The sequence below is a fragment of the Cynocephalus volans genome, chromosome 6 (assembly GCF_027409185.1).
Source record: "Cynocephalus volans isolate mCynVol1 chromosome 6, mCynVol1.pri, whole genome shotgun sequence".
Classification (NCBI taxonomy): Eukaryota; Metazoa; Chordata; class Mammalia; order Dermoptera; family Cynocephalidae; genus Cynocephalus; species Cynocephalus volans.
The window spans coordinates 162,554,732-162,581,088 of NC_084465.1; the positions used below are offsets into that span (position 1 = coordinate 162,554,732).

The 26,357-nt window shown below is 40.9% G+C and overlaps 1 pseudogene; it reads left to right on the forward strand.

Moving 5' to 3' along the window:
* The window catches only part of LOC134381123 (F-box/WD repeat-containing protein 12-like), a 34,579-nt pseudogene that overhangs the window by 4,735 nt on the left and 3,487 nt on the right, over positions 1-26,357 (forward strand).

The window sequence follows — 26,357 nt, forward strand, 5'->3', positions numbered from 1 at the left end:
GACCCCTCACATTGCAAGATAGTGGAAGCAGAAAGAGCAGAGAGAAAGCAAGAGAGAGACAGACTCTCCTCTCTGTTCTTTTGAAGCCCTTCACACCACGCCCCTGACCACCATTATTAATCCATTCACTACTGCACGGTCCTACAATCCAATCACCTCTTCAATGCTCCACCTTTCAACTACCACAGGATTTCCCACCCTCTTAACAGTCACAGCGGGGGCTAAGTTTCTAATACATAAAATTTGGGGGACACAATTCAAGCTTCAGTGAGTTTTGGGGGGACATAATTCAATCCGCTTGTTTAGATTGAACTATGTGTACAAGAAATACTTTACTTTCCTTTTATTTCAACTAAAATAAGATCAACAGAATAAGAGTGATGACATAAGCCAGGGTAGCAATTTTCTGAGTGAAATGTATTTCTTTGAGCAGTTCAAGAATATTCTCTTCAGCACATCACCTAACTTCCAGGTAGTGTTCATATGTTACCATCCTGTGCCTCCAGGTTCCTCATGCAAATTGTTCAGTTGTCTGCAGGCCAAATCATGAATAGGTTTTCAGTTCATTACTATTTTATAGTTTTGGTGTCATCCCTTGTGTTTGTATCCTTGACTACTGTCCTTATAAAAACACTGGGAGATGTTTGTTCAGCCTCAGAGTCAGGGAGATAAAGGGAATGATGAAGACCGTGGTGAATCATTGTCATCTAAAGGGTACAGCCGTGTGGCTCCAGGCAAATTTTGCCAGGTGGGAATTTGGGTTCAGTATTGCTAGACCTCCTGCTTTTATCTGATTTTTATGTAAAATCTCCTGATTTTTAAGTGTTGGCAGCTAGTTCATGTGGGCCATTCCTATGCGGGCCAAACAAAATAATCTGGGGGCCTGTTCTGCCCATAGGCTGTCAATATGGTATTTCTGGTAAAAGGCCAGAGATTCAGCAAACACAGTAAACCTTCACCCCACATGAGCACTAAAACTCTTCTCAGTGTTTTGGAAGCTCTTCAGTGCCTAGAACAAAACCTGACACATAAGTGTTCAATGAGTGTGCAAGTTAGGATGATAGAGACTTTGTGTTGTACTTGTTCAGACTGTGGGGATATGAACGAGTTATTTTTCATCTGACTTCATTCTCCACCTCTTGAGGTATGAGTACTGGACTGGAGCCAGAGGATGCCACATCAGCTCTGATGTACCATAAGTGCTGAAAGCCTCTGTCCATAAAGCCTCCCTCACTTTCCAGCCAGATATCCACTCTCCTTGTGCTCAAATCCCATAGCACCATAAGCTGCTTCTTCCTTCTAGAACTTAGCAATTCTTCCCTGAATTTTATTTTTGCTTATCCTCTAACTAACCACCAGCTGAGAGTGCCTCTAGGGCAAGAGTCATGTCTAATTCACTCCAGGGCCCACAGATTAGGCAGGTGTTTAGTAATTGTTTGCAGCATGGATGAGCTAACCTTTTATTCTCAACAATCTATGAGAAAGGTACTATCATAGGATTAACAGTGGTCACATATACATTACGAATGTAGGCTCTTGGAAGATGGCAGAGTAACAACCTCCAAAAGTTGTCTCCATAAAAACTATGAGAAAATTGGCAAAAATGGTCAAAACCAACTTTTTCAGAACTCTGGAAATAACCAAAGGCTCGCAGCAATCTGGGAAGTGTTTATTCAAGAAAAATGACTGAATCTCAGTAAGAATATTCCTATTCCTCTAACACCCCTCTAGCTCTATATTAGACTTGGATATCAACAGCTCACAATAACAGTGAAAACTGGATTCTGGCAGTCACTGGAGAGTGAAGAATGGGATTGGAGATCCTTAAAAGGCTCATTCCCAGAGAACTGTCATTACTTGACCTGTCTGGTGCTTCTTAGAAGACCCTATTTGTAAGGCTATCTTTATTTGACCTGATGTGGAGTTCAAAAAAAATTTACTTTGGGACATTTGTTGAAACAATTACAGACATCTGGTTAACTTTGTGCCTGGCTGACAGTTGGGCAAACAATAGACTGACCAAAAAGCTTAAAAAGAAAAGCTGGGGAATGAGATGTCCTTAAAGACTTTGAAAACTCTAACATGTTCCTAAGAATCTAGAGGGTGACATGCATGCCCAGGGCTGTGTGCAAGCTCAGAAAAAAAACCTAAGAAAACTCTAAACTCCTACTGACCCTGAGACTGCATTAGCAGGAAGTGAAGGCTAAGGTAGAGTTGTCAAATTCCCTGCTGAATGTTAAAGATGGGCCCCAATCTACATACAGAACCCCTTGGCAAAGACTGGGAAACTTACTGGTTCCAGACTAAGGAAATCTCTGTCAAGTTATTAGTAAGCAGTAATCTAACTGAGCTGAGATTTCAGTGGCTACCCATAATAAAGAATACAGACTTTTCAGAAGTAGTTCAGAAACATCACTGACCAAACAGTAACATAAAACAGCAAAAAAAAAAAAAAAAAAAAAAAAAAAACCAGAAATGATCTGATTTCCAGAGTTACACATAATATTATTTAAAATGTTCAGTTTTCAACAAAAGTTATGAGACATACAAAGAAACATGAAAGAATGGTCAATGCACAGGAAACAAAGCAACCAACAGAAAGTGTCCTTGAGACCCCAAAAGCATGGGCAACCAAAGGAAAAATAAACAAATGGGATTATATCAAACTAAAAAGCTTCTGCACAGCAAAAGAAACAATTAAAAGAGTTAAAAGACAACCAACAGAGTGGGAGAAAATATTTGCAAAATATACATCTGACAAAGGATTAATATCCAGAATATATAAGGAACTCAAACAACTTTACAAGAAGAAAACAAGCAACCCAATTAAAAAATGGGCAAAAGAGCTAAGTAGGCATTTCTCTAAGGAACATATCCAAATGGCCAACAGACATATGAAAAAATGCTCAACATCACTCAGCATCCGGGAAATGCAAATCAAAACCACATTGAGATACCATCTCACCCCAGTTAGGATGGCTAAAATCCAAAAGACTATGAACGATAAATGCTGGCGAGGCTGCAGAGAAAAAGGAACTCTCATACATTGTTGGTGGGACTGCAAAATGGTGCAGCCTCTATGGAAAATGGTATGGAGGTTCCTTAAACAATTGCAAATAGATCTACCATACGACCCAGCCATCCCACTGTTGGGAATATACCCAGAGGAATGGAAATCATCAAGTCGAAGGTATACCTGTTCCCCAATGTTCATCGCAGCACTCTTCACAATAGCCAAGAGTTGGAACCAGCCCAAATGCCCATCATCAGATGAGTGGATACGGAAAATGTGGTACATCTACACAATGGAATACTACTCAGCTATAAAAACGAATGAAATACTGCCATTTGCAACAACATGGATGGACCTTGAGAGAATTATATTAAGTGAAACAAGTCAGGCACGGAAAGAGAAATACCACATGTTCTCACTTATTGGAGGGAGCTAAAAATTAATATATAAATTCACACACACACATACACACACACACACACAAACCGGGGGCGGGGGGAAGAAGATATAACAACCACAATTATTTGAAGTTGATACGACAAGCAAACAGAAAGGACATTGTTGGAGGGGGGGGGAGGGAGAAGGGAGGGAGGTTTTGGTGATGGGGAGCAATAATCAGCTACGATGTATATCGACATAATAAAATTTAAAAAAAAAAAAAAAAAAGAAACTGTCCTTGAGGAAGCCTAGACATTGGACTTAACTAGACAAAAATTTTATGTCAGCTATTTAAAATATGTTGAAAGGACTGAAGGAAACCACATGTAAAGAACTAAAGGGAAGTATGAGACAGCTTGTCTCACCCAATACAGAATACCAATAAAGAAATGATAAAAAATAACTAGAAATTTTGAAATTAAAAAGTACTGAAATGAAAAATTCAGTAAAGGGAATCAACAGCTGACTCGTGTTGTGTCTTAGTTTTCTGTTGCTTATAACAGAATACCTAAAATTGGTAATTTATAAAGAAAATACATTTTTATCTATTATTTATTTATTTTGGGGGGGGTGGCTGGCCTGTACAGGGATCTGAATCTGTGATCTTGGTGTTATAAGGCTGTGCTCTAACCAACTGAGCTAACCAGCCAGCCCAAGAAAAGAAATTTATTTCTTACAGTTTTGGAGGCTGGGAAGTCCAAAATTGAAGGAGTGTACCTGTTGAGGCCTTCTTACTGGTAGAGACTCTGCATAATCCTAAGGTGGTACAAAGCATCACATGGCAAGAGGGCAAAGCATGCTAGAATGCTCAATAAGTCTCTTTCTCTTGTTAAAGAAAAAGCCACTAGTGCCACTCTCATGGTAACCCATTATTCCATTAATAATGAATGGACTAATCCATTCATGAGGGGGCAGAGCCCTTAAAATCCACTCCCCTCCTAAAGGCCTCACCTCTTAGTATTGCCACATTGGAGATATATTGGCTCTGTAAGAAGTACTAAAGGGAGTCTGCAAGAAATACTAAAGGGAAGTGAAAGGACACTAGATAGTAATTTGAATCCACATAAAAAAAGAGTACCAGTAAAGGTAACTTAATAGGCATATATAAAAGGTAATATAAATGTATTTTTTGTTTGTAACTTCTTTTTCTTATCTGATTTAAAAGACTACTATATAAAGCAGTAAGTACAAATCTCTGTTGACAGGCACACAGTGTATAAAGATGAAATATGTGTGACAATCACAGCACAAAGGAGGCAGGGAGGAAATGGAGCTATATAGGAGTAAAGGTTTTATATATTATGGAAATTAAGTTGGTATTAATCAAAACTAGATTGTTATACATTAAATAGTAATCTCCAAGACAACCACTAAAATATGGTAGAAGAGATGACAAGGGAATTAAAATAGCACCCTAGAAAATATTTAACACAAAAGAAGACAGTAATAATGGAATGACCGGTGCACTCACTGGCTGAGTGCCGGTCACGAAAAAACGACAAAAAAAAAAAAAAAAAAAAAAAAAGGTAGAGGGAGAAAAGGCATAAGACCTAGGAAATAAATAGCAAAATGACATACATATATTCTGTCTTATCAGTAATTCCATTAAATGTGTATGGATTACACATTCCAGTAAAAAGGCGGAGATTGGCAGAATGAGTTTTAAAAATGATCCAATTTTATGCTGTCTGCAGGAGACTTACTTTAGGTTCAAAGACACAGATAGTTTGAAAATAGAAGAATGGGAAAAGGTACCATGCAAAAAAATAACTAAAAGAGCTGGTGTGGCTATACTAATATCAGACAAAATAGACTTTAAAATAAAAGATGTTATTAGGGACAAAGAAGGATGTTTGATAATAATAAGCAGGTCAATCCATCAAGAACATACAGCAATTATAAATATATATGCCCCTAACAACAGAGCAACAAATACATGAAGGGCTGACAGAATTGAAGGGAGAAATAGGCAATTCAACAGTTAGAGTTGGTGACTTCAAAAAATGTGGGTTCTTGCATCCCAGCTGCATAACTTTGAGTAAGTTGTCTAACCACTCTCTGCCTCCACGTCCTTGGGTGTAGAATGGGGATGTGATCTTATTTAATAGGGTTGTTATAAGAAGCACTTTGTGCCTAATGTATAGTGAGCACTCATTCAGTGTTATGTCATCCTTATCCCCATTTTACAGGAGAGAAAACTGAGGCCTAGGTAGGTAAAGTGAATTGCCCAAGGTTTCATGGCCAATAAAAGGCAAAGCCAGGATTCAAAGCTAGGCCTAGTGGCTCCAAAAGCCATGACTGTTATATACCGCCTGGAATTTCTGTTTTTCAGGCAGCTGTGTCTGAGACACTGGTCCTCCTGCAAAGCCTCTGAGGTTGTCCTGGGCACACAGACATGGAAACAGTACTATCTCTGCTGGTCTGAGCTGGAGTTCCGAATGGAATCTGGGCAGCCAGGGAAGGACTTCATCTGCAGAGCCATTGCTGGGCATGCAGGTATGAGGTGGGGAATGTGGTAGCTGTGCTCACTCCCACTGCTCACTCTCTTTCTGGACATGTCTCTGGTCAAGTCAAGTCTCCTTCTGGTGCAGTCATGGCATTTCAGCCAGTGACTTGGAAAGCATCACTTGATGAGTGCATGTCTTGCTGTGTTCTATATCATTTGTGTTATGTCATTTGATCCTTGCAATAACCTTGTGAGGAACGGCTCATTATGTCTGTTTCAGAGGAGGAAGAAACAGAAAGTAAAAGTGCAGGGGGTAGATTAAGGTTACATGGCTGGAGGGTGATGGGCAGTCCTGGGAGCAGAATCCAATTGTAACTCTGAAGCCCTAGTTCTTTTGCCATCCACACTGTCCCCTAAACGAGCATCCATTGTGCTCCTGAGACAGAGAAGGAGAAATGGTTTTCTTGCTTGCCCTTTTACCAAGTTGAGTGTTCACATCACAGGCCTGTCTGTGTTCTCTTACAGGACAGATAGAGGAGCTGGCTTACGTCACAACTAGTGAGTACAGGTTTGACAGGAGGGAGAAGTCTGTGGTTTGCACCGTGTCCTCAGACTGCACTGTGCGTGCCTGGGATTTGCATGAGGTGAGCAGGCCCCCAGGAAGGGAAGGTGAGGATGAGATTGAATCCTTACTGTGTCCTTGGTCAAAGGGTCTCAGGCCCTTTATCTTTATGATCTCATTTAATCATCATGGAAAACTACTGAGGTGAGGGGTGGGAACCTTATTTTGCAGATGAGAAATCTGAGCTTGCAAGAGGATCAATTAGTGTGCCAGGTCACACTGGTAACAAGCACGAGTGGACCCGTGTTTGAAACTTGAGTCTGACTAGTCTCAAGTGACACATTTTTGGCTTCTTGCTGCACTGACTTTACCAACAGCGCCTGCTGGGGGCCGTGTTGGCGCCTGCTTGGGATGGCTGCTGCCATGCTGTCCCTCGCACCTTCATGTGAGCGTCATCGGACTTTGATCTGAAGCCACGCTGTCATGTGATTCTCCACATGGGGACCGATGCTGGCCACTGGGTGGTTTTGCCTAGATAATTACAACTTTCATTTATGCCCACGTGTGAAAACCTGGATAACTAAATTAATACTTCAAACTTTGTTGGTGCTTATGGTTAAGAAGTTTTCATAGCCATTTTCTCATTACAGCAGCCAAGCAGGGTATTCGTTATTATCATCCTAATTTTATAGAAGGATACATTGGGACTGAGACAGGGAAAGTGTCCTTAGTCTTGAACCATGTGGTCGCCCTGCAAATCCAGGAGTTCTGCCTGGGGCCACACAGATGGAACACGACCTCCTAAAACGGATATTTTCCTGGAAAACTGTCAATTATTTCACATGTTTGAATGTCCTAGACAGGCAAAGGTACCTTTACTGTCTTATTTTATTATGTAAATAAACAGTCTCTTGGGAAGTGAGTGCTCACCTCTCACTGTTCATCAGGTGCTGCAAGTCAATGCTGCCTCTAAAAAGTAGCAGGTTCCTCTCAAGTTAACTAACACAAGACAGCAGCAGCAGGGGGGGAGGAGGGGCCGCCCACCAGGGTGTCAGGAGACCAGGTGGAGTTCAGGTCTCAGCTGCACCCTAACTCCTTGTGGTGTCAGGTCTCCTGAAAGTTATTTTGCATGATACTATAATGGTGGATACATGACATTATGCATTAGTCAAAACCCGTAGAATAAACAACACTAAGAGTGATCCCCAGTATAAACACCGGATTTCAGTTAATAATGGTGTATCAGGATTGGTTCATCATTTATAACAAATGTACCAGCCCCATGCAAAAGGCTAACGGGAAACTGCAGGTGGGGCAGGGGTATGTGAGCACTAAGGTACTACCTATACTTTCTACTCAGTTTTTCTGTCAGCGTAAAACTGCTCTAAAAATAGAGTCAATTAAGTTTTAAAAAGATTCAGCCATTTCAAATTCAAGGTAAACATTTTCATAAAAATTTAAACAATAAAAATTAAAAAATTAAACAATAAATGTGTTTAAAGTAAAATTAATATCCTCTGCCCCTTTCTCCTGATCCTATGCACTAATGTTACCAGTATTAACTATTTGGTCTGTACCCTATTTTATTATGCAAATACATACAGGCACACTCATGTGTGATTATGTAGAGAGGTTCTTGGTTGTTAGAAAGTATTACTTTAATTTCTTAAACAAGATAAGATTATCTTGCACACACTTCTGTAAGTAAGTTGATGGACGTTCCTTCTTGTCAACTTGTATACAAGTAGTTCTCATTTGTTCTTTAATACCCCTTTAATATAGCATAACATGGTTGTGTCGTAATTTATTCAGCCATTTCTCTATGAACATTCAGGTATCATTTTTGTATTTTATATACATTCAGGTATTTTTGCTATTACATATAGCATATATATATGCTCTAAGCACTGTAATCCTTGTACCTGTATACTTAGAGAGTTTATTCTTTTGTGTAAATTTCCGTAAATGGGGTTGCTTGTCAATTTCATGAGTAGTTTAGATTTTAATAAACACTGTCATATGTGTTAAAAGGTTTGTGATAATTTATACTTCCACCAAAAGGATAGGAAAACACTGGCTTCCTGCATCCCTACCAGTGTTGCTTATAATTATTTTTTGCCAGTCTGACATGCAGAATGTTCAAGTTGTCATTTCTCTGTTTACTTGTGAATTTGAACATGTTTTACAGTGCTTACTGGCCTTTTGCTTTTTCTTTTCATATTCTTGGTCCATCTGGCAGGGGGGTTGTGTGTCCTTTCCATATCAGTGTGTAGTGGTTCTTTATATGGGAGGATACCAATAACAATAAAATCGCTGATGAACTCACTGAATTCTCCCAGATCCTATGCCTGGAGGGGTGTTATAGTTTAAGAAGGTGAAGCCACATGTTAAGAGGTGAGGCCTCAGCAGTCTGGCCTCTGAACCCCTGCTCTAACTGCTGCACCCTGCTGTCTCCAGGGATGACTTGGGGTTTCCTGCTGGAGTGACAAAGACTCCTCAATATTACTATTTAGTATTTTTTTGGTAGTATTGTTTTTTCTTCTTTTTTTTAATTTATTGAAACATAATTGGTTATATATGTGGAGGACAGCATAGAATATCAATACATGTGTAGAATATGTGATATAAAATTAGGATAATTAATATATTTAACATTACACAATATAATCATTTTTTGTGGCCCTTTACCAATTTCTTGCTACCCCTACTCCCCCTCCTCCTTTTCCACCTCTGATGACCTCAGTTCTGTTCTCTCCTTTTGAAAGTTCAACGAATTATTGGAATTGTATCTTTATTTCTTTATTTTTTTAGCTCCCACTTATGAGTGAGGACATGCGGTATTTCTCTTTTTGTGACTGGCTTATTTTACTTAAGATAATTTTCTCTAAGTTCATCCATTTTGCTGCAAATGGCAGAATTTCATGCTTTTTTATGTATAAGTAGTATTCCATTGTGTATATATTCCACATTTTCCTTACCCTCTCATCTGGTGATAGATGTTTAGGTTGGTTCCAACTCTTGGGTATTGCAAATAGAGCTGTGACAAATATGGGAGTGCAGGTATCCCTCTGACGTGCTAATTTCCATTCCTTTGGGTACATACCCAGCAGTGGGATTGCTGGATCATGTGGCAGTTCTGTCTGTAGTTGTCTGAGGAGCTTCCACACTGTTTTCCATAAAAGCTGCACTAATTTACAAGCCCACCAGCAGTGCAGGGGGGTTCCCCTCTCTTTTTGCATCCTTGCCAGCATTCTCTGCCTGTTTGATAATAGCCAGTCTGACTGGTGTGAGATGATATCTCTGTATGGTTTTGATTTGCATTTCCCAGATGCTTAGTGATGTTGAGCAGTTTTTCATCTGTTGGCCATTTGTATATCTTCCTTTGAGAAGTGGCTGTTTATCTCCTATGCCCATTTTTTAATTGGGTTACCTGTTTTTTTACTGTTAAGGTGTTTGAGTTCCTTGTGCATTCTTGATAGTAATACCTTTTTTGCAAATATTTTCTCCCATTCTGAGGTTGTCTTTTTGTTCTGTTACTTGTTTCTTTTGCTGTGCGGAAGCTTTTTAGTTTGATATAATCCCATTTGTTTATTTTTTATTTTGTTGCCTGTGCTTTTGGGGTCTTATTCATAAAGCCTTTGCCCAGTCCTACTTCCTCAACTGTTTCCTGTAGCTTTTCTTTTAGAAGTTTTATAGTTTCAGGTCTTATACTTAAGTCTAATCCATTTTGAGTTGATTTTGGTAAATGACAAGAGGTACGGGTCTAGTTTCATTCTCCTACATATGGATGTCCAGTTTTCCCAGTACCATTTATTGAAGAGGCAGTCTTTTCCCCAATGTATGTTCTTGGTGACTTTGTCAAAATCAGTTGGCTGTAAGCATGTGGGTTGATTTCTGGGTTCTCTATTCTGTTCCATTGGGTCCGAGTGTCTGTTTTTATGCCACTACCATGCTGTTTTGGTTACTGTAGCTTCATAGTATAGTTTAAAATCTGGTAGTGTAACACCAATGGTTTTATTTTATTTATTTATTTATTTATTTATTTCTTAGGATTGCTTTTGCTATTTGGGGTCTTTTGATGTTCCATATGAATGTTAGGATTTTTCTTTTTTCTATTTCTGTGAAGAATATCATTGGTATCTTGCTGAGAATTGCATTGAATCTGTAATGTTAATTCTTCTGGTCCAAGAGCATGGAATGTCTTTCCATCTTTTTATGTCCTCTTTAATTTCTTTCAGGAGTAATTTGTAGTTCTCATTTTAGAGATCTTTCACCTCTGTTCTATTTCTGTTGCTTATAACAAAATACACAGAACTGGGTACTTTGTAAGAATATGAAATTTATTGCTTACAGTTTCAGAGGCTTGGAAGTCCAAAGTCCAGGGAACGCATCTAGTGAGTCTTCTTTAGTGGTGGCTTTACAGCAATGCAAGGGTCTCACATGGCAGAAAATGGCAGAGCAGAAAGAGCAGAGAGATAGCTCCTCATACACTCTCCTTTTAAAGCCCTTAGAACCACACCCATGACCACCATTTTTAATCCATTCATTAAGCATGATCCTCAGAATCTAACACATCTTCAAGCCGCCACCTTGCAATTACCATAATAGGATTTCCCACCCTCTTAACAGTCACAGTGAGGGTTCAGTTTTGGGGGGACATTCAACCCAAGGCAACGTCCTTGGTTAAATTGATTCCTAGGTGTTTTATTTTTTTTTTGATGACTATTTTAAGTAGGCTTGCTTTCTGGATTTCTTTTTCTGCTAGTTCATTGCTGGAATATAAAAATGCTACTGATCTTTGCATGTTGATTTTTGTATCCTGCAACATTACTGATATTGTTTATCAGCTGTAAGAGTTTTTGTAGAGTCTGTAGGTTTTTCTCTATATAGGATCATGACATCTTCAAACAGGGACAGTTTGACTTCATCTTTTCCAATCTGGATGTCCTTCATTTCTATCTCTTGCCTGATTGCTCTGGCTAATACTTCCAATACTATTTTAAATAGAAATGATGGGAGTGGGCATCCTTGTTTTGTTCCTGTTCTTAAGGTAGAAGCTTTCCCCCATTCAGGATGATATTGGTGGTGGGTTTGTCATATATGGCTTTTATTTTCCTTCTATATCGAGTTTGATGAGAATCTTTATCATGAAGGAGTGCTGAATTTTGTCAAATGCTTTTTCTGCATCTGTTGAGATAATCATATGGTTTTTGTCTTTGATTTTATTGATGTGGTGTATCACATCTATTGACTTGTAAACAACTCTACATCAACTATACATCACATATATTGTAAACAACTATGCATCAACAGATTCGAAAACCTGGGAGAAATGGATAAATTTCTGGACAGCTACAAACTAGCAAGACTGAACCAAGAAGAAATAGAAAACCTGAACAGACCAATAACAAGTAACGAGATTGAAGCAGTAATTAGCAGTCTCCCAACAAAGAAAAGCTCAGGACTGGATGGCTTTACTGCTGAATTCTACCAAACCTGTAAAGAAAAATTAACAACAGTTCTCTTCAAAGTACTTCAAAATATTAAAACAGAGGCCATTCTCCCGAATTCATTCTATGAGTTCAACATCACCTTGATACCAAAACCAGACAAGAATACAACAAAAAAGGAAAACTCAATATTTTTCTTTCTTAGATTTTGCTTTACAGAAGTTTAATTTTTACCCAGTCACAATTTTTTCCTTCTTTTATGATTTCTTGGTATCCTGTCTTGGTTTAGAAGGCCTCCCTTATCCCACCTTGAAGTTCCTCTTTTCCTATATTTTATTCTAACTTTTTTTTATGTTTTTGATATTTAATTTATAAGAATATCTTTTTATATGTGATTGGAAGCATAGGGGTCTGACTGTAGTTTCTTCTAACTAGGCCACCAACTGTTCCAACATTGTCTATTGGATAAAACCTCCACTGACTTATAATGCCTCCTATTTTATATATCAAATTTCTATTTAGATTTGGGCCTGTGTTTATAAACTCTTGTTTCATTTATATGAATGGCTGTTGTGCTGGTACTATATCACTTTTTATACAATAGCTTTATAAAAGTTTGATGTCTAGTAGGGCAAGTCTTCTTTACAATTGTTATTTCAAATGTTCTTCATGGTCCTTCCTCCATATGAACTTTGGAATCGTGTGTGTGTGTGTGTGTGTGTGTGTGTGTGTGTGTGTGTGTAGAGAGAGAGAGAGAGCTCTTTTTGTATAATCTGAAACAATAAGAACAGTATAGGAACTGCATTAGTCTGTTTTCTGTTACTTATAACAGGATACCTGAAACTGGGTAATTTATAAAGAAATGAAATTTATTTCTTACCGTTTTGGAGGCTGGTAAGTCCACAGTCCAGGGAACACATCTGGTGTGGGCCTTCTGGGTGGTGACTCTCTACAGCAACTCAAGGTATCACATGGTGAGAAACTGCTGAACAAGAAGAGAGCTATCTCAGTTGCCCTCCTTATAAAGCCATCGGAACCATGCCCATTACTCAGTGGATCAATTCATTTGTGAGGGCACAGTCCTCACAATCCAATCACCTCTCAAAGGCCTCACCTTTCATATACCATAATTGGATGTCCGACCCTCTTAATATTGTTACAGTGGAGATCAAGTTGCCAGTACATGAACTTTTGGGGGACACATTTGACCCATAGCATGAATGAAACACTTTTTTAAAAGATGGAGTGAATTCACTCGTGAAATGTTTGGACCTTTTGTCTCCATTGTGATTAAACTTTACCAGCCTTTTCAGTCTCTCCTGTAACTCCTTTTCTGTCCAGGATTTTGCCTGTTCTTGAATCAAGCTGAATCACTTATATTTTGCTAGAAAATTACATTCCTTCTGAGTTTTCAAACGTGTTGCCTTAAAACTGCCCATGGTTGGCTGTGATTGTCTCATCGTTCTGGCTGTGGTATAGTCCTTTCTCATCTCATTAGTACATTAGTCTTTTTATATACCCAGCAGTGTTGAGTTTGCCAATAATTAATTTAAAATTTTTTGGATCTATATTCATGAATAAATTTTTTAAATATTTGCTTATTTGTAAAATTCATCACAATATTTTTTGAAAAAAATAACTAAAAGCATGGCAAAGTTTTGCAGTCACCTGATGGGTGATTGAAATCGGGGTGCTGCTAATATTAGAGTTGTGCATAGTTTAAAGGTCAAAGTTCAAAAAGGATTGTTTTATTTTGGGGGTAGAGGGGGCACGGCTGGCTGGCATGTGGATCAAAACCCTTGACCTTGGTGTTATAAGGCTGTGCTCTGACCAACTGAGATAACTGGCCAGCCCTAGGATTATGTTAAAACCAGTCATGCCTTGCCCCTGTATCTGCAGAGGAAACAATGTTCCCAAAGGGAAATTAGGCATCTCATTATTAGGCATCTGTTGAGTTCTTTGGCAGGTGATTTAGCTCTTTCCTTCTCTTCCCGCACACAGGTTTAACCTTCCTGTCCCCAAACAATTATACTGTGATTTTGTTGAGGTCAACATTTATTGTATACATTATTATAATTTTGTAAATGCACTTCACAGCTGAGTCATGAAGTAAATTATCTTTACCATTCCTTCCCCTTCACCCCTATAGCATTTTGGTTTCCCAGAAGTTAGTAATTATCTTTCTTTTAAAAAATTTGCTTAATTTTATGCGTACTTATAATATCCAACTCCACATTTTGACTGGAATCTATATTGATTTCTGACATGGTTTCTCACGCCATGCTTTGTTCTCTGATCCCTGGAGAAATCTAAGGTTTGAGATTGTCTCCTTCTAGTGTCACAGCATATGGTGCCAGCAGAAACATCCTTCCGCCTACAGCCTCCACTTTCCTGTTTCATGACCTGCGTGGAATTCCCTCCCCTTGGGAGGCACATGGAATTGGGGACTACAGGCAGGAATTTGAGTAGTGTGTTCTAGCATTCTCTTTCACTGGCTGCTGCTTTTCCATTCTGACATAGGAGGAGAGTTGCATTGCTTTTTGCCCACTTCAATACCACTAAACACTTGTAAATATTCTGTGTTTCTCTGAGAGTCACTTGCCATCAGCCCAGTCCCTGGTGCTGGGGTCTGTCCTAGTCACGTTAACTGTTTGAGCAACAGAAATCAACTGAGGGAGAAAAAAAGAAACTAATAGAGGAATATCAAGATATGACTAGAAAAAGAGATCATGATAAAAATAATAAACCATGGTAAAAAAAGATATAATAACCCCCATTTGTGAAGCAACCTAACCATGGCAGGCCTGGGAAGTGGGGAGCAGCAGTCAGTGGTTCACCCGAGGCCCTGACTCAGTGGCACTAGGCTCTTTACCTCTGCATTCCTATTTTATAAATCCCAGGAGACCGTGGAGTGGATCCCACTTGGGGCAGCTGTTTTCCCCTGGATCAGTGAACTGTGTGTGGGGCTAGGCTTTGGCCAGGGCTGGCCCATGGCAGCACTGCTGGTGCACACCCTGAAAAGGGGGAGGTATTCAAAGCAGGGCAGCTACCGTCTGTGCAACGTCAAGTATTTATTCACATCCACAAGCCTGAATTTGCTTGTCAGTTATACTGGCTACCATGCGAACAGAGTGAGACAGTACCTGTGGAAGTTCTCTGTAGACTGAGAGCAGGATGCAGCGGTGCACAGCCCTGGCTCTTGAGCATGGCATCAGGCTTGCATCCAGCCTCCCTGTCCATCCTGCGCCTGCCTTCCTTTTCACTGGACCCTTGGTAATGCCGAAAATGCTTCAGATACATGGGGCCATTGTGTGTGCCGTAACCCTATGCTTAGGCTTGGTAAGTGCTATCCAGCCTCCAGCAGGTCTTTCCAGACACTCCAGCTTTGCTTTGTGAGTTATTACTCTTCATATATCTAGGACACACCTGTTCTTCCTCTTCTGTTTTCCCTACTGCGCTGTAGGGTGAGGTCATGTCTTTTTCACTTGCATGTTCTTGGTGTGTACTGTGGAACCTGGCACAGAGTAGACACAGGTAACTGTGTGTCAGTTGAATGCATAAAGGTATATGTGTTTATGAAATAAATGGATCACTGTGTAAGTTGTTATGTTAATTTTGTTTTTGCCCAGGGCACAGAGATCTGGTCAAGCCCTCTACAGCCTGCTGCTCTGGTGAATTTGGTGACTTACCCTCAGCTGCAGCTGATTGTCACCATGGACAAGCAGGGATTGATTAAAGTGTGGAAAACAGAGAATGGGTGGGAGGGGGCCTCCTTCTGTCTGTCGACATTCTCATCTGCGATGGAGGCCTGTGACATCCAGAGGGCCCCTTCCTGCTGGTGAGTGACTGGTTCTTAGGCACCGTTGCAGGTCCTAGCCTTCTCCTAGGGTTTGTGGACACTGGCAATATGACTACTATGATGGATGAGCCTTGAGCCAGGCCCTCTCGACAGCAGACCATGTCACTCTCCTCTTTGGGTTCCCCAGCTCCTCCTTGCCTGCATCGTAGAGTGAAGATGCCTTGTTCTGGCCTTCAGCCCTAGCATGGAGCAGTAGCCTTTATATGTGGCCCCAACTGGGTAGCCTCTCCCTTTCTTTCACAGTGAGATCCACCTCTATGGGCTCCCTCGGGGTTTTTGTCCATGTGCCCCTGCTTTCTTCTACCTGAAGTTTCTTCTTACTACTGCATTTTTACCATTTGTTCCTGTTTTTCAAGTCCTCGCTAAGGCCCAACTCAGGAAAAGCTGACTGTTTGACAGAATGTGAACATTTACCCAAGACAGTGAAGGACTTGAGTTGCTGGGACATTTAATTTAAAGATGACATTGGAAAGCATTTGACCAGGCAGAAACACCATGAAGGTGGTGTTTAAGATGACAGATCTAGGAAGTAGCTCTCATCTAAAGACAGTGTCATCTACTTGTGGGGAAGAGGGTCTTTGGAATTATGGGCAAGCTGCTGTTTCTAAATAAAAAGATGAGTAGATATCCAGGAACAGTGTAATGTTTCAAAAACAAAACAGAACAAAACTAATCCTGTAAAGGAGAGGAACTTAGCTCAGCAAACAAAGTAGGACCTAATGAGACATTTAATATAAACAACTTTATAGTTGTCTGAGTATGAGCTAACAGTATAATGTTCACCAAACTGAGAAGGTATCCTGAGACTGCAGAGTGAAGCAGGCAGCTCCCTATGGCTTACAAGTAGTTTATTATTCTGATTATCATCATTGGCGGGTGATTACTTACAGGGAATGGATTGGATGGACTCTCGATCCCAGTGCTGTGCAGCTGCTTTCTCCACAACCCTGGGGAGTTTTGGGGGAAAGGAGTTGGAGCTTATAAGGTACTTAGGGACAAAAGCGGAGCCATGCCAAAGAGAGAGAGGCTGCAGAAGGAGAAGATTCCCCGGCACCTCGCAGCCTCCTCTTGCTTATCCCTGGGGTTGCTGGCATCATTCCCCTTATCTTAAACAAGCATAGCATTCTGTTCCTTCCCTTTCTCATTTGCCAAGCAACCTGTGCAGGGGAAAGATTGTAACTATTGAAGCCAGAGCTCTGAAGGCCATGAGGATGAAGTGAGTTCTCGTCTGCGTTCCTGTAAGTTGTTTAAAGACTTTAGAATAAGTGTAATTAATAGCTCCCAGAGAAATTTGAGAATGTTATTGTATAGATGAAGAAGAAACAACTATGATTCTCCTGTGGGAATGGCAGACCATGGAATTCACACTTGTTTATGAGGGACAACTAAGAAAAATGAGGGAAAATGTATCCACACACAGACAGTGTATGTATCATCCACTTGATAATGTGAGAGAGCTAAAAAAAAAAAAAAAAAAAAAAACAACTTCTAGGGCGAGATTTAGGAGATGGGATCACAGTGGTGACCCCATCACTGGGGGCTATTTTTGCCTTGGGAATATTTACTCCAAGGCATTTGAGAGACTGAGCAGAACTTTGACAGCCTAGGGGACCAAAGCCAAGGCCACCAAGTATGGCAAGCCTGTGAATCCTCATGCACTGGGTGGGATTAGCCAGTGTTGCAACCTAAGGGTAAGGGTAGGCTGTGGGTCAACCAGCCCTTGCATAGGCTGTGGCTCAGCACCCCTGATCACCTGGTAGGAGTGAACAAAAATCCATTTTGGAGAAAGATAACATCACTCTATGCCTCACAGTATTTCTACTTAAAGCTAGGCATAGGAAGAGGTAAGATAATATGAGCTAGAACTGGCAGGAGAAATAGTAGACAACATAAAGAGAACCACAGGGGCTTCAGACGTTATAGATATTAGACACAGACATTAAAACACCTATGGTTGCTATGTTCAGGGAGGTAAATTTCAGCAGAGAACTTATGGATATAAAACATGACATAATAGATTTAGAAAATAACCAAGTAGAAATTCTAGAACAGGAAAATTCAGTAACAATGGTTAAGAACTCAATGGGTGAATTTAATGGCAGGGTAGACAATTGAACCACACAGTGACTGGGTGTGGGGCAAGGGGAGCTTTTGAGCTACTGGCAATTTAGCTATTTCTTAACTTGGGTGGTGACATGAATACTTGCTTTGTAATAATTTATTGAGCTCTACACTTTGTTTTGTGCAGTTTTACATATGTGTGTTACATATCAATTAAAAAGTTAAGAATGTAAAAGTGAATTAGTGAACTGGACGAGAAAGCAAAAGAAACTGTCTAGAATGATACGAAGAACATTAAATGTGGACGAGAGAGTAAGAGAAATAGGCCAGAGCTCAGGTGCTAGTGGGCATCTGATCACCTGGAGATCTTGTTTAAGTGCAGATTCTGATTCAGTAGGTCCCTGGGGATGCCTGAGATTCTGACTCTATCAAGCTTCTAGGTAATACTGATGCTGCCTGGGGTCCACAAGGCTATAAAGGACCCACAGAAAGTTCCAGTATTTGTTTAACTGATATCCTAAGGGTAGAGAAGGGGTGAATGGGGCAGAAGAAACTTTTGAAGAGATACTAGCAGATACTTTTCCAAAGCAGAGTAAGGAAATTAATGCATGGAATCAAGAAGACCTACAACACCAAGCAGAATAAATAAAAATAAACCTGCATATGAACCTGTCAGAGTGGACTGAGATAGCTGAAGACTAAGAAAAATCCTAATACAAGCCAGAGGAGATCAAATTACCTTCAAGACTGACTTCTTAACAGCAACAGTGGAAGCTAAATGACAATGGAATATCTTAAAAGATAGAACTGCCAACCAAGGATTCTATAACCATGTTGCTTTGTGTTGCTTTGCCCCCATGGATTTGTCACCCCACTTCCCCTGGGTGACGGAGATGCAAAGGATTACTCAAAGCCCATCTCTTCCGAGCAGTGAGAGGCCCCAAAGTGGTTAATCTCCCACTGGAACCCTCAAGCAAGAGGGATCCCTTCCTCAGGAAATTAACCCTGAATTAGGGTTCTCTTCCTGCATTTATTTTCCAAACCAGGAAGTTACAGGAAGAGACATAGGTGGGATTATAGTTTAACAGCATAGGCTGATAACTTTCAGTGAAACAAGCCAGATGACATTCCAGTAAGGCAATTAATGGTCCTATCAACAACAGTTTGATCTTAGCAAATATTCCTTAACAGCAATTTCTCAGTATCTTTACAAACAATCAGTAACTAGTCTGTCTTTGAGCCAGCAGCCTGCTGTGCCACAATCCTTATCTTGCACCAGAGACTTATAGCCTGAGGGTAATTTCCTGTCCTTGCAAGGTCAATATTTGAAACTGCAAGGCTTTGGAAAACCAGGCCCTGTGAAGTACATATGCTTTTTAGTATATTCCACATAACTAGAAAAGTTTTTAAAGGATGATAGTAAAACAAAGACTTTTTTTCAGGAAAAGAATGGAGAATTTGTACCAAACAACCACTACCACTAAACAAACAAACAAAAACCCCAAAACTAATGGGACTTATTCAGGGAGGAAAAAAATGATCAGAGATGAAATTTCATTGAGTCAGCAAAGATTGAAGAGCAACAGCAATGGTCAATAAAAGAAAATCTAAGTGAATCCTGACTTTGTAAAACAGCAGTTAACAATGTCTTGTGGACTTTAAACTATATATGGAAATAAAGTGCATGGCATTTGCATTTAAGTTAGAAGGTTATGAGATCCTTGCATTGTCTAGAAAGATTAAATGTGCCGATTAATAGTATAGTATTGTGGGCCGGCCCCATGGCTCACTCGGGAGAGTGTGGCGCAGGTAGTGCCAAGGCCGTGGGTTTGGATCTTATATAGGGGTGGCCGCTGTGCTCACTGGCTGATCCTGGTGCAGACAACACCGTGTCAGGGGGTTGCAATCCCCTTACCAGTCAAAAAAAAAAAATAGTATAGTATTGTAAGTTAAGATTGCATACCATAATCTGTAGTGTTAACTTCAAAAGATTAGTGAAAGAGCATATAGCTAGCTCTAAATCATAAGAGGACAGCAAATATGTCTGATGGGTGCCCCATGGGGACAGTTAACCCAATGCAAAGTTTGTTTAGGATTTCAAGGCAGATCTGGAAATGGCTTGAGAGTGTGAGGAGGAGGGACCGGCATGGGCTTTTCTGGTGGCCAGGGGGTGGGGCTGGGGTGAGGGTGGCCACCTGGGCCAGTGTTGATGTGGTTTGAACACTTCCTTTCTCATCAGCTTGCCCTGACATGGAGCAGAAGCAGAACAGAGCGGGTGGGGTTAAATGTCAGCAAACATCAAAAACTGAGCCAGACTGTTATACTCATCCCAGTGTTTAATGACTGAAATGTGCATGTTTTGTGTAACTGAATTTGAACTTGTGGAAGCAAACCATTAGTGTATCAGTCCATTTTGTGTTGCTATAACAGAAATACCTGTGACTGGGTAATGTATGAAGAACAGAGGCTTATTTGGCTTATGATTCTGGGACAGCTGCATCTGGCACGGGCCTCAGGCTGCTTCTACTCACGGTGGAAAGTGGCAGCAGCTGGTGGGTACAAGCAGATCCCATGGCGAGAGGAAGCAAGAGAGAGAGGACGTGCCAGGGTCTTTTAAACAACTCTTGAGGGAACTAATAGAGCGAGAACTCACTCATTACTCCCTCCCCCAGGGAGAGCATCAATCCACTCATGAGGGATCTGCCCTCATGACTCAAACAGCTTCCAACACTGTCACATTGGGGATCAGATTTCTGCATGAGTTTTGGGGGGAAAACACATCCAAACTCTGTCAATTAGGGTACTCTGGGAGGCCTGTGCTCTAAGGCTGATAACTGAAGTGAAAGTCCCAGTGAAAGACTTGTTCAAGAGCCCATTTTGTATTTTGAGAAGTGAAATACTTTTGTCTCTCTCTTTAATGTCTGATTGTATATAGAGTATAAGGAGTGTCTTAAGTATGTGCAGAGACATGAGTAACCTTGGTTTATATTTTGGGTATCTGGGAGGCAAGAGATTCCCTGAGGTCTTTACCCCCAAGAGGGAAACCCTGGATGAGGAATCGCTTTTTTGGCCGTTGGTCGGCCACACAGGCAGACATTTGGCAGTGGCCCAAGGGTTTGTAAACATGTGCAGATGGGCGGACTGTGGGCCAGGGCACTGAGGGCTACGGTAAAGTGCAGCCATCTGTGCCGACCTTTGGGTCCCACCCTTTATCAGGGACATTCCACCACAGGGATGGACAGCAGCAGCCCTTCAGTGCAGGGGTGGCAGTGCCATCCAAAAAACATGTGAATGCCCATTCTAGTTTACTCAGGTGTTCTCAAGGAACCTCTCGGGTAGCCAGTGGGTCCTGGAGAGTGGTGGCTTCGTCCAGTGCCCTTGTATCTGGTGAGGGTCTGAGCACAACGGGAAGCTGCTTCCCCCTATGAGGGGAATGCAGGGAATACTCCAGATGGCCCAGGTCTGCTGTCATCCTGAAGATGTCATTTACGTTTAGCGAGGAGGCTTCTGCGTGACCCCAGCCACAGTGTGCAGCTGGGTGCAGAGTCACAGGCTCAGGAGCTGTGAGAGTCTCTTTCACCAGGAGGACCCAGCTGCGGCCAGCAGTGTCCACGCGGATGGTGGAGAGTGTGGGGACAAGAAGGGCAGATTTTTGGCACCAGAAGCCCATGAGCAGCTCACGGCCATCGTGGGTGTTCCAGAGACTGAAGGAGGCTTGAGAGGAGGTTGCTGAAGCCTCCACGGGGAATGAGTCTCTGGGCACTAACAGGATGCCTGCTGTGATGTAACTCGGACAGTTGCTAGAGGCTTTCGGGATAAAAAGCAGCATTTAGAATAGGCTGATTTGTGGGTAACATAAACAGGCCTAGATAAGTTTGTAAATGAGGAATGTGTGGCCCCCAGAACCCAAAAAGTCCTAAAAATTGTTGAGTTTGTTGTGGGTGCTGAGAGGGCCAGCCACAGACCAGACACAAAGTTCTGGGGCCTAGTGCATGCACTAAGCAAATTTATTGGGAGAAAGCAGGTATTACATATTTTTCAGCCAGCTGCAAACCCCTCCCATCACCTCTCCCATCATGTGTCCTAGGTAACTCAGTAGGAAATCTGTGGCTTGTGGTTAAGCCTTGCAAAATCTTGCTGACACAGTGTATTCACATCCTGCTGAGACGGGCAAAATACAGGAGAGCAAGAGTGTCTCCATCTTTAACAGGTGTTCTCCTTCATTTTCCTCCACATAACTATTATTTTTTTCATGGTGAATTACAGCCTTTACCTTGGTAAAGTGTCTTTATTATTTCATTTCATGCTTTGGACCTGAATGCAGCCTTTTCTGGTCCAGGATCATACACCTGTCTTCTCACTGATTGCGTTTGTCTGGTCCTCTTCCCCTCCCACACTGGCCTTTCTGTCTTGGATGGGTCTCTTGAATGTAGTACAGAGATGTTGTGTTGTTTGCTTGTTTGTTAACCAACCTGAAAATCTTTTAAATAAGTGAATCAACCCATTTTCTTATTAAGATGATATTACTTATGTGCCTAATCTCAACCTTGCATTTAATTTTATGCTACGTTCACTGTATGATGTGGCGTATTTACTCAGTTCCTTTCTCTGTGTCTATTTTCTTCCCTTTTTCATGTGTGCATTGGGGAGGAGCGCTGATACCTTTTATTAATTAGGAAGGCCTTGTATTTTTGTTGTAATGGTTCCCTTTATCTTAATACTTTTTGGAGCACCCTTAATCTCCTTTTCTTTTTTATTAGGCTTGTACTCTTTTATTTGTTGGCTTTAAATGGTATATTTTTACTCTCATGACAGTCACTGAGCTGTGCTATTTTGATCTTTCTTGCTTCTCTTCCCATTTTAAAAAATGCATCATTTCTACTGTGGTGAGAACATGAAACATTTACTTGCTGTTCTTCCCTCCCCCCACCACACCCCACTTTCTTTTTTAACTCTTTGGTCTACAGTTTAATGTACTTAGTTCTTTTGGTGAACTTTTCCTTGTCGTCTCCTGCTTTGAGGAAGATCATCCTCTACTAGATTCCTGAGGAAGCGCGGTGCGGACAGTATAAGGGCTCGTGAAGTCAGTTCTTATAGATTTAAAACCGCTTTTCTACAGCCTTGATGCTTGGTGGGGCGTAAGGTCTGCGGCTCACACTTTTCTTGAATTTTATGAAAATATTATTTCAGTTTGTATGTTTCTGTTGAAAAGTCCAATGCCAGCCTGACTTGTTTTCCTTGTTAGGCATTTGGATGCTTTAACTGAGGAAGTGAAGAATTTTTTAAAAATACTTCGGGGCCTGGCAGGTTGGCCCCTTGGTTAGAGCACAGCGCTGGTAACACCAGGGTCAAGCGTTCAGATCCCTTTACCAGCCAGCCGCAAATAAACAGATAAATATATAAAATAAAAAATAAACTTTAGTAGTTTTATTACAATATGTCTAAGGTCATCATCTGGGTCAGTTTTTCCAGGAACATGATAAACCCTTTCAGTATGTAGATTCAGGCCTTCTTTTATTTCTAGTTTCATTGTGTAATTTAACTGTTTAACTTTTCCTCCTTAGGAACTTCACTTTGTGTTTACTGTATCTTCTTTGCCTGTCTGCTCTGTCGCTTTTTTCTCTGATTCTTTTCAGCTCTTTATTTCGCTTTGTTCTCTTGTCTGTTTTTATTTCCGTCTCTAGTGTCCTTCTTATCTGTTCAGTAATATTCTCCCTTAGACTTGTTCATCTTCATTTTCTTTTCAATTTATCAATATATAATGTAGTTGATTTTCATGTCCTTTTACCAATTCCTCCTTTGTTAATCTTCATTTTTAAGATAACTTTATTTAATATCTTTCCTGAAATAATTTTAACTCTTATTTCATATCTTCTTAGTTTTTTGTTTTGTTTTTTGTCCATTTCAGTTCTGAGTGTTGAATGTTTTTCTTTTTCTTTTTAAAACAAGTTCTGGCCAGTTTTAGTAAAGAAAAATTTTGCGTAGTTTTCTTTCTCCAGTCTCCTCTGGCATGCTTCTAACGGTGTCAGAATCAGCAGGATCAGTGACGGCCCGTGTGCACGCTCCAGTGTGTCATGAACACCGTTGTGGCCAACATGGCGTAGTGCTCTATTTTGTATTTCCTCAAGGCGGGCAGCTCTTGGCAAGGACGACCAGTTTTGCTTTGTCTTGTCGGATCATCTTCAGCCTCTGCCTGTACCCCAGCAGGTACTTTCCACTTTTTATAACAAGTTGGAGCCTAGAGTTGATCAGCTCCAGGGAGATTTCTGTTTCTGTTGTGGCCGTGATCTGCCTGCCTCAGGCGTGCGACGGCCTCCAGCCAAGAGCAGCTGCCAAGACGGCCTGGGCGCAGGAAAGGCTGAGGGTTGAATTTCTGATTTAGGGTGTTCTTTCAGATCTGCAAATACTTTTTGTAGATGTAAATATTGTGGTACTTAATTCATATTGGGGTGTGGTTACAGATCTGTTTTCTTGGTTGTTCTTTGGAGTAATATTTTCATCAGCTAAAATATTTTGTTTCTTACTTACTGTTTAACTTTGTTTGAGTGTTGCCTGCCATTTCCTGTGCATTTTGAAATATTTGTGTTGTCTTGGACAGTAGTAACAGGTGTTTCTACATATATAGAACAGAAAGTCCAGAATAGATTCCACGTGTAAATGTCTGTGGCAAAGGTAGTCTTTTATTTAATTATTTATCTTTTTGTTTTTGTGTTTGTTTGTGTGAGTGTTTTAAGATGGTCTTCTAAAAGAGTAGGTAAAGGGCAAACTATTCAAGAAATGGGACACTTAGCTGTTAGGAAAGCAAAAGTAAGCTACTCTATATCACTCCATTTATAAGAATAATTTAGAATAATTAAGAAACCGAATGTAAAAGGTAATGTTATAAAATTTTCTGAACAATATACAAGTGGTTTTAAAAATCAGTCTGAAAGGGCTGGATGGTTAGCTCAGTTGGTTACAGCATCGTGTTTTAACAACAGCAAGGTCAAGGGTTAGAATCCCCATACTGGCCAGCCCCCCCAAAAAAATCAATCTGAGATGTACAAGGCCTTGCTAAGCAAGACAAAACTGGGATCAAGAAAATATATGCAGATTTGATTTACTTAAAAAATTAAAAACATCTAAATTATAAAAGACGGTATTTATAAAATCAAGACACATGAAAAGTTATGAGAAAACATTTATTTAACCAAGGATTTGTGTCAGACCATATAAAGAGTAGAAATCCAATAGAAAAATAGGTAATGATATGAATAGTCAATTCATAGAAAGAAGTACAAATGGCCAATAATATGTAAAGCCATAAACATAACCTAGTCATCAAGAGAGTGACATTGAAATGAGACTTTTCACCTACCAGATGAGCAAACTTTTAAAGATTAATGTTATAGTAATTTGGATGAGGAGAAGCAGGTATTTTTATACACGGTAAATAGGAATATAGTTTGAAGCTTTTTTGAAAGTTTTTTTTCTCTGTTAAAAGTTTTAAATATGCATAGTCTTTGACCCAGTGATGCCTGTCTCAGGGGTCTGCTGTGAAGAAGTGCTGGCATCTGTGCACAGGGTCACCTGCAGGATGCCCACTGCAGCAGTCACTCTTCATAGTAACAAGATTTGCAAACAACTGAAATTTCCATCAGTATGAGAGGAAGCAAAAAGTCGAAGGAAACTGTCCATGAATTTGGAAAGATTTCCAAGGAATATTTTAGGTATAAAACATAAAAGGCAGGTTGCAGAATGGCTCTCCAGCGGTGACCCAGTGTGCCATATGCCAATGGCTAGAAAGGGCCCTGGATGGTCACATGCCAGACTTTTGCAGGAAAGGGATAATGGCTTTTGCTGTGAAGACTTACATGCTGTTTGAGCATATTCATTTTTGCCTGTGTATTTGAAAAAATATTCTAAGACATGACTTAAAGCTAACTGGCACTCTGTAAGGGAGGCAGTTTAGCAGTTACCGTCTCCATCCTTCAGGCGAGGAAACACCACCCAGAAGGGGATGGTGCTTCCTACTTAGCCGGTGTCCTGGATGCGGCTTTGTTTTGGCTGCTTTCTGTTGCAGGTGGCCTGTGTTGAAGGGACCCTCTACACACCGACAGTGCCTCAGCTGCAGGTGGTCTCCAAGGTGTCTGTGTTTCCCAACAACTCCATGACCCTCATCTGCTCTCCTGGCCGAGAGTGGGTGTTTGTCTCTACACAGAACTCAGACCTGGGCTCAAAGGTCAGTGTCTGCGGAGCCCTTTCCTAGGGAGCCAGCATGTGAGGAAGACGGAGGGTCTGGAACCCCAAGGTTGTGGGATGCGTGTTAGGACCAAGCCGTGCAGCCGGTTGAGGGCACCCAGGTCAAGTGTCGCTCATCGTGAGCCACACCTGTTCTTGTCGGGGTCTGTTCCCAGCAGTAGTGTCCTCTCTGCTGGCATTTACCTCCCTTACGCAGGAAGCTCAAGGCCAATGTTGAGTCTGTCCTCAGGGCTCCTGCCCCTGTAGCCTCTGCTCTGTCCAGGCTGCTGTGTTGCCTGTGAGCTGAA